Here is a 10102-nt window from a genome sequence, read left to right as displayed (position 1 = left end):
TATAAACGATGCAACGCATGAGGTTCGGTGATAGTTGAAGTAGTTTACCCTTATTCTTTTTGTGGATAATTCTTAATTTCGTATATTTATATATCTAAATAAAACAATAAGTTGTTAAAGTATCGCAAGAAATTTGATATATATATTTTTAATTAATCACTAATATCTGATCTACTGATCGACTAATCCAGATCGGATAATGCAGAAACGATAATGACCCCTCTAACTCAATTTACTCCATTCGCAAAATCCATAATTTGATTATACGTTTACATCACTAAGAGTCGTATATTTATTTTTGTTTAAGGATCTAATACTTTAATTTAGTAAATAATTAGTAATTGATCAGAATTATTTTTTTGAATATATACGTATGCGGTTGATATTTATGGAAGAATCCAAAATTAAGAAGTGTCGGCATCATTTGCTACAAGGGGATAATCCACGAAATTAGACTGTTTCAACTGACCAATTCTGCAATTAATTCGCTCTTCCATTCAATTTAGTTGATCATCAATTCCTATTTTTATTTTGTTTCCCTTCTTTGAAAGCTGAAACACCAAAAACCAAACTATAACGATACTTGTTTGCATAGACGTACAGGAATTTATATTGGGGTACGAATTTAAAAAGTTATATTAAAATTTTTATGGTGTGCTAAGTTATAAAATTTTATAAATATAAAATTAGATAATTAACAGAAAATACAAAGAAAAAATTTAAAATATGAGATAATTTAAAATTTATAGGAGATGCTTCCCCGGTCCATCCCTGCTTGTTTGAACTTCTACTATTATATATAGAAATAGTTTAAACAATTATATCCAAGCAGAATTCCATGCAAAAATTTCAATGATTTGTTAGAAAAAGAAATCAGATTTGGTCTTTAAACCGGAGGGAACATAGTCGATAATTATACAGTCAAATGAAGAAGATAGAGCTTACTCAACTAGAACGTTTTGAATCTATTAACCATAGGTTGTTTTTAATAGGTTGGACCGTACAGTATTAACCAAAATTGAATTAAAAAAGAGTAAATTATCTATTTGGTCACCCAACTTTTAGTCACCTAATTATTTTTTTTTCCAAAAATCATATCTAATATTATATTATGTTTTGATTCTATTTTAGTCAACTACTGTTAAAGAAATTAACAGTGATGCTGACATGATAATTTTTCAATGCTGATGTAGCAGTACCATATGGTGACATGTCATCATCATCGTTAATTTTTTAATTGAGTAACCAAAACAGAAACTAAATAATAATTAAGTAACCAAATAGGTAGTTTATCCTTGAAAGAATATGAGTAGGAAAAAAAGTGGAAACAAAGAACCTTTTGAATCTATTAAGCATAGGTTGTTTTTAATAGGCTGGACCGTACACCAAAATTGAACTAAAAAGGGTAAATTTTCTATTTGGTCACCTAGCTATTACTTAGGGTTGTTTGTTTACTTCATAATGATTCAAATGTTAAATTATTCAGAGGCTCTGTATGAATTAAATCTGAATGTGACATGCTGTTTGATAATGTCTCTGAATTATTCAGAATGTACTTCTGTGCTGAATCATTCAACACTGTTTTGCTGAATCAGTCAGCACTGAATCATTCAGAGGTGCAAAACAAACGCGCTGAATGCTGAACGATTCAGCATTCAGCGCTGAATGGTTCCATTCAGAGCCAAATAAACAGCCCCTTAGTTTCTGTTTTAGTCACATAATTATTATTTTTAAATTGTATCTAATGTTATGTTTTGATTTTATTTTGGTCACCTACTGTTAAAAGAATCAACGGTGATGCTGACATGGCATTTTTTTAAATAATTTTTCAACCTGACATAACAATATCGTATGGTGACATGTCATCATCATCATCGTTAATTTTTTAAAGGCGGATGACCAAAACATAAACTAAGTAATAGATAGGTGACCGAATAAATAGTTTATCCTTAAAAGAATATGACAATGAAAAGAAGGGGGAAAACAATGAAGCTCATCCATGAATTTCAATTCAAAAGACAGCCACAGATTACGAGTGAATCTATGAACCACATATTATACAAAGGCTTAAGAAACTTGAAAATCATTTGAGTCCACATTATTGAATGACCGAGTAAAACTAAGCATTCTTTATTACAAACTAGTTCAGTAGATTATTAATGTTCTAGTCTTAGATTGCTTCCAGTGCTTTCCAATTTTTTGTCTAAAAGACTCGATGGTATAATTTTTTCTACATTCACCGTTCAACACTAACTCCTAATTTTCTTTTATTACAATGAAGTTGTTTTTTGTTGCATTAAATTTTGTTAGTTAAAGTGTCTTTTCATTCTTGATTCATCTAGAAAAATCCAATACATGTTTCGGTATTGAATCAAATTATTAGCAAAGATTATTCTTGCTCAAAGAGACCAAATTTAGGAATTCAAACTAGGGGTGCACCAGGCGGAGTATATCGGGTTTTTTTTATTATTTCGATTTCGACTCGAATCTATTCAAAATAAGGGTGTAACGGGTGGAGTATAGCGGATTTTTTATTATTTCGATTTCGACTCTAATCTATTTTGAATCTTTTTAGTGTTGAGGTTAATCAGTTAATAAAAAACTATGATACACCATTAAGAGTAAATTAAATTTAAAAAAATTATGATACTTTGTTATCATCTAATTCACATACAATACATAAAATTTGTAAACTGCCATTGCATAAAATATAAATTGAAAATAAATGATGATGTTATTGCACAAAGAACTAAGAAAATAATACTAAGCAAAATCAACCAAAATGAAAACGACAATAGTTATTTTATGTATTTAGAGTAATATTTTTGAGGATAAAGTATACCAATAATCCTTCGACTATAGGGTGTTGCTTTGTTTAGTACCTTATCTATTAAAAGTTAAAAAAATGTCTCTTGACTATAGGGTGTTGCTTTGTTGAGTCCCTCAACTATTAAAAGTTAGAAAATGATCACTCAACAATTCATATGTTCCAAACTCATCATTTTTCGTTAAAATAATTGGCGGGCATATGAGTTGAACGTTAACTTGATGGCTAGTATATGATAAAAATCATATTTCAGTGATGTCTACTGGCACCGTTGTTGTTTTCAAGTACTAGTTCGACGTCATAATGTTTCAATTCGTGGCAGAGCGACATAATGTAAACGGAGAGTCAATCCACAAGATACAACTCAAATGATTCTAGGATAAGATTTTATCATATCTCAGTCAACAAATTAACATCAAGCTCAGACGATAATTACTTTTTTAACGAAAAAGGACGAGTTTGAAACGTATGAATAATCGGGTAACCATTTTGTAACTTTTAATAGTCACATGACTCAATAAAACAATACCTATAGTCGAGGAATCATTTGTGTTCTTTACCCTATTTTTTAATTACATAAATGAAATTTAAAATATCATATATTTTTATAAACATATAAAAATAATGTATATGGTGTTTTTTTTAAATAACATCTGTAATTCAAATAACTAATATTTATGTATATATTCATCCATTCATTCACTCAGCATTGTCAGCACCCCCACCGTCCATTGAAAGACAAAACAAAAGTGGGGAAATCATATAAATGCCAATGCCCCTATCTTGTCCTTTCTTGATCAATATCGAACAAATAGATCAAAATTCTAGTAATAATATTAGTAAATATGATAGATATTAATTAAACATATATTAACTTTAAAATTTAATAAAATTAGCCCTCAATTTATTTAGGTTACCTTGTTAGTAAAATATCCTAATCAGCCAAAAGAACACTTTTTTAAGTTTTAATAAAAATAATGCATTATTAAATATTAAGAAAAAAATTAAATAATAAATAAATTTTAAACAAGTATACAAATTTCCTAGTAACATTATAATTTTTACAGATTAATGTGGTATCAAATATTAACTTATGCTAAGTTCAAATTATATGTTAATGAAACAGATAAAATCAAGGGGAAAGGTATTAGATTAAGGTATGGACGTTGAATTTTATAAGTGAATTTATAAAATATTTAAAAGATAAAAATAAATTATGAATAACAAATAAAAAATATTTAAATTATATAAAAATTTAAATTTTTAAGACAACGATTACCCTACATATCCTTCGGTTAATCCCTTATTAAAGTGCAATGTGAGAAGCATTATAAACTAACCCTAAATATTATCTCTAAGATATACAAATTTAAATGGACAATGTCATCCAATAAAAATTGATCCTTCATCTTTTCGATTATTCACCAATAAGGAGTTGCAGTCTCAGATAAACTTAAAAGTTCCTCCAAATAATCAGCTCCTAAATCCTCCAACACCAGTACTTTCTCATCTTCCTTCATCGTCTTCTTTTTTTCTGCTCGTCTCGTTTTCATGGAGTACCTTTTCTTCATCGTCAACACAGGCGAGCAACCTTCTTCAAACCCGTAATCCATTTCCTGAAGCGATTCATAAACTTTATCCATGGGGAAATTGAGTATCGCCATCGGACCTCGCATTGCCAATGCAGCTTGATCGTAGGCTAACGCTGCCGACTCCGCGGTATCGAAAGTTCCGAGCCAAACTCTAACACCATTCCTGGTGGAATCTCTGATCTCGGCTGCGTATTTCCCCCATGGCCGCTTTCGAACACCGCGATACGAAACTTCCTTTGTCGTCTCCTCTTCTTCGACGACGGCCATGGAGTACACTTCGTGATCATCTCTGAAACTATTGGCGGATGTGGTGTCGAAGGAGTTTTCCGGTGCTTGATTCAGAACTCCAAGAAGAAGCATTTCCTGGGAATCGTTTTCATGAAGGGAAGAGCAGGGTTATGGTGATAGCTGAATGAAGAATTTTCTCGGGAAATGTAGGAAGAAGATGATTCAGAGGAGAAATGGAGATTTGGGTATTGAAATATGAAGAATCCATGTATCTGAAAATCAAAGTAGAATGCTTTTGATCTTTGAACAAGCTCGCTTTGATCGTAGGAACTGGAATGAAATTTGAAGGTTTAGGATATTTATAGTGAAGAAGGGAGGGAGATTCAATTTTTTTTTTTGAAAAGAAAAATTAAAAAAAAAAGAGGGTAAAAATACACGAAGAATCTAAAAACGTCAAACATCATTATTTGGTCGTTAGTGGAAGTTAATGCACGTGAGTCAAAGGAACTATACGTGGGGCATGGCGGCCTGGTCATCCTACAATTTTGTTCTTACGTCACTACCTTCATCGTTTCAATTCCCACACTATATTTCAATTAATTGACATACGTATTATGAACGAATCAAGCGATATCGGTTGTAAAGGAATTGTAATTATTCTTTAAAATTTCGGATTCGAGCACCATGAATGTTAAGGATGTGATTGTTTAATGTCAAATAGTTAAAAATTATCTTTAAATAAATATTATCTTATACTTATATCAGATTCGTGATATGTACTGTAGATCTACTACTTACGTCAGGACTACAGTTGGCGACACCGAGGCATTCCCGGTGGAAATCGGACTCCACCAGGGGTCGGCTCTTAGCCCTTACATCTTCGCCTTGATTATGGACGACATCTATTGTGCGACACCAGACGGTGTACCATGGTGTATGCTTTTCGCTGACGACATTGTCTTAGTTGCTGAAACAAAATCTGAGTTGAATAGTAGACTGGCTACCTGGAAGACTGCTTTGGAAGAAAAAGGTTTAAGGATCAATATTGAAAAGACAGAGTATGTATGTTCAAACTTCAATGGGAACCAAAATGATGAAGATGTAGAAGTATGCATAGAAGGACACGTTCTCCCCTCAAAGGATTGTTTCAAGTACCTAGGGTCTATGATACATAAAGATGGGGGTGTAGATGATGACGTTACACACCGTATAAAGGCGTGATGGCTAAAGTGGAGGGCCGCTACTGGAGTTCTGTGTGACAAGAAGGTCCCTCTAAAACTTAAGGGAAAATTTTATAGAATGGCAATAAGACCAGCGCTGTTATATGGATCAGAATGTTGGGCAACCAAGAAAGATCACGTGAGGAGGATTGAGGCCGCAGAAATGAGAATGCTTCGATGGACATGTGGTAGGACTCTGAGGGATATGACGACAAACTCTGCTATTAGGATGTCCTTGGGGTGGTGTCTGTTTCCGAAAAATTGAGGGAGGGAAGACTACGGTGGTTTGGGCATGTCCTTAGGCGACTACCGTCGGATGCGGTAAGGAGGGTAGAGTCGATTACAGTCGACGGTGCCAGAAGGAAAGGACGACCAAGGCGAAAGTGGGAAGACTGCTTGAGATCTGATTTGAGGGATTTAGCCCTTACGAAGACATGACCTCTGATAGGAAAATATGGAGGCTAAAGACTAGGGTAGTCGAGTAGTGTGGGTCACATCTATAGGGTGTATCATCTCTGTCTTCTTTTAATGTCTTTGTAGTATTTTCCATGACTTATACTTTTAATACGTTTCTGTTATTGGTATTTATGAAGGATTAGAACTGGGCTTGCTAACGTTGACTTCTGTGTATCATTCTCTTCATGTTTCCTCTTTTAAATTAGCCGGATCTTATGTTTCTGTCTATATGCAGAGATTCTTTCGCAGGGATTATTATGCAGGGATAAATTCCAGTTACAGACGCACATATGATTTTAATGACTGCATATGAATACTGATTAGCTATGTATTTATGTATTTATTTATACATGCATTGCATTTTATCTAAATTTTTAATTTTCTGACTGCCGGAGGTCTTCCACGGAAGCTACTCTCAACCTGGCGTTGGGGGTAGCCTACTACCCTACCTCCCCCTTACCCCATACATATGGGAATTGGGTTTTGTTGTTGTTGTTGTTATATCAGATTAATAAAAAAAAATTACATACGGATTATAAGTTGTTTTCTTATAAGGAAGAGGTTATTGAAGGATAAAATTTAAGATTAGTATCAATTTTTTAAAAAGATAACATCCATATTTATTATATAATAGCAGCTTCAGAAACAACAATGTCCCTTACACAACTCGGATAATCAGAAATAAAAGAAACAGAAGTGGACATTGATAAGTACCATGTAGCGAGAGCATCGGCTGCAGTGTTTGCTGAACGGCGAACATGACGAACTGAGATTTGAGGGTGAGCAGCCATGAGTCTAGGAGCTTCAACCAAAATAAAAGGCATAACAGAACAATCATTTGCATGACATTGAAGTTGAGTAACAACATTGAGGGAGTCGGTCTCAATAATAACAGCAGCAGGAGCAAATGATACTGCCAATATTACACCGGAACAAAGAGCATGTGCTTCAAGCAACCCACTATAAGGATAAAATTTAAGACCTACACTATGCCTTAGATTATATTATATTTATAACTTTTTTTTGTTAAAAATAAATATTTAATGTTATAACTTTAACTCATTGATTAATTTCATCAATAAGAATGATGTAATATTATTAGAAAAAGTCACGTTCCACTACAAGAAAATTATATATGGTAAAATTTAGAAAAACTGAAATTTTTTAAAAAAAGTTAAAAGAATTCAAATTTCTAAATCAAATATATATATAGCATTAAGTGGAGAGATATCTACATTTTTAAGGTAAATATCTTGATTCGAACTCACATAAGGTGTGCAATATGAATATCCTTGATCACTAGGTCAATTAATAGATCTCATCAAGAAACCTCGTGTTAGAATCAAATCATAATAAATATGTAAACAATCAGGATCTAATCATGTCAAATCATCATGAATAAAATTACTAGATGCGGAAGCGTATCTGAATTAAACGATAGGTTGAAATCCTTGAATCTTTGGTTGTGATCTTCCAAGAAGATAAAATTCTTTTAAGTATAAACTCTCTGACGGTGATAAGAGAAAATTCGAGAATAACTATTTCTTGGGGACCATAACCCCTTTATATAGCTGATTTAAAAATCAATTATTTTCTGTAATTATAACTTTGCCCCTTATCGAATTATAAATACAACTTTAATAGTATCTACACTTTTATTTCCATGGCACTTCTAATACCTTATGACTTTATAACATAATTGGTCACTTAATTTATGTCATATTTTATGATGACAATATACATTAAAAATATGTGACCATAAATGTATAATCTTATGAGCTCAAAATTTATTATCATGCAATAGGTATTCTATAACAATCTCATCCATCAACTATATCTATATAGGATCAAAGCAGCATTTGTCATATCATTCATGACTAGACGCATCAATGGTCACGTATACAAACACAATCAAATGACATAGATCAATCATGGAGCGTAGCATGGAAATTACATGCAATTTGAACCGTACATGTATATTTCCAACTGGTCTTCTTTAGTGAGATGAAATTTAACCAAAATCAGAGTATGGATAAACCAAAACAAACTTTATTTATGCAGAAAATAACCGTAGAATAAATATCCTCAAACTGAAGTAATTGAAATTGTGTTTATAACCAATGTGTATTTAAATTGCAAACTCTCTCTAAAATTGAATATTCTTAAATGATACTACACCCACATGAGTAGTGTGCTCATGAAAGACCTAGGGTGACAGTTCCTTAATAAGCGCACAATAATGAGTTTTGTACCAATATGCTTTATAAACACATGGCCAACTTTGTATTTTCTTTAATAATAAAAAACATAATGTCTATATGAGTAGACTTTAAGGTCTTTCTGTTGTATATGAAATAAAGGATTGCAACTTTGTTGTCACAAAATAACTCAAGTGGTCTTTCTTATCAATCAATAATTAGCAGTTCATGTGACAAAATTTTGCATCCATATATCACAAGTCGAAGTCCATAAACCTGATGATCTCTTACTTACTAGACCTTCGATATGTGAGCATGTAATATTTTTGTTCTTAAATGTATCATATGTATCAATTTGGCTGCTATCCAACGATCCATACCCAAATTACTTAAATATCTTCTTAATATCCCAAAATCATACACTACGACTAAATGCGTACAAACCTGAGTATACATTAAATTCTTCATTTATTTATGAAGTATAAGGAACCGTTTTGCATTACATAAGTTTCAAACCATTCTTAGGGCACCTATTAATACTAAACTTTGTTTCCTTTAGCAATAAGGGGTATCACTTAGTTTACTCCCACTGAACTTGTAGTATATACAATAGTCAACCAAAGTTATCTCAAAACCAAACAAGATAATTACTTGATGAATTTTTTTATACAATTAATAGGAGTTATACTTACACTCATAAATGGATTTCTTTAATTTGCATATCATTAATTTTGTATCGTTAGATAAAATTTTCTAATTGCACTGTATAAACCATCTCATCAATGTTACCATTGATAAAAGTAATTTTGAAATCCAACTTATGTAACTCAAGACCAAATATGAGCAACAAGTATCATGATTATCGTGGAAGAGTCTTTAAATGAAACTAAAAAGAAAGTCTCTGCAAAATTAATACATTTTTTCTGATTATATCCTTTAGATACAAGATATGCCTTATACCTGTTAACATCACATTTTTCATCCATCTTGGTTTTAAATATCCATTTGCAACCAATCATTTTTGCGCCTTCATGTAATGAGACAAGTTCTCAAACTTTATTATCTTGTATAAACCTTATACTCTTCTTACATGACATTAATCACTTTTGAGAGTAAAAACATTTATGACATGACGAAAGTTGATTAGATCATCTTCCATCATTACATTGTCATCCTTATTTCTTTAGAAACATAATAATCTAAAATAATATTTCTCTCATCTCGTGGATCTTCAAAATGACATTTGTTCTTTAAGGTTGTTGAGTTTGTTCTTTTGTAACAATTTCTAATCTTGAATGAAGAGTTGTTCAATATTATCATATTGAGGTTCTAGATTCACTTCTTGATTAAAGACATGTATGAACACATGAATATCATCAAAAGTGATAATAGGAATTGAGTTATAATTCAATTCCCCCTCAAAAGCAATTCCTTAAACCTTATTTCTCCTTCCAAACTCAATATCCTTAAAAGTAATATTATAGATCCCATTATAAAAATATTCCTAATTATGAGATCATAACTTATAACCCCTGGATCACTCAGAATAACCAAAGTAGTTGCTTATTGTTTTAGAATTTA

At 31.8% G+C, this 10102-nt stretch overlaps 1 pseudogene; it reads right to left on the bottom strand.

Annotated features, from left to right (window-relative positions):
- Nucleotides 1-4248: 4248 nt before the first annotated feature.
- On the bottom strand, nt 4249-9540 carry LOC120208861 (annotated as a pseudogene).
- Between the last annotated feature and the right edge of the window lie 562 nt (nt 9541-10102).

Source organism: Hibiscus syriacus, unplaced genomic scaffold (genome assembly GCF_006381635.1).
Source record: "Hibiscus syriacus cultivar Baekdansim isolate YM2019G1 unplaced genomic scaffold, ASM638163v2 tig00017792_pilon, whole genome shotgun sequence".
NCBI classification, from domain to species: Eukaryota; Viridiplantae; Streptophyta; class Magnoliopsida; order Malvales; family Malvaceae; genus Hibiscus; species Hibiscus syriacus.
Note: the sequence above shows the minus strand (reverse complement) of the source record. Positions and strands in the feature narration are given on the sequence as shown.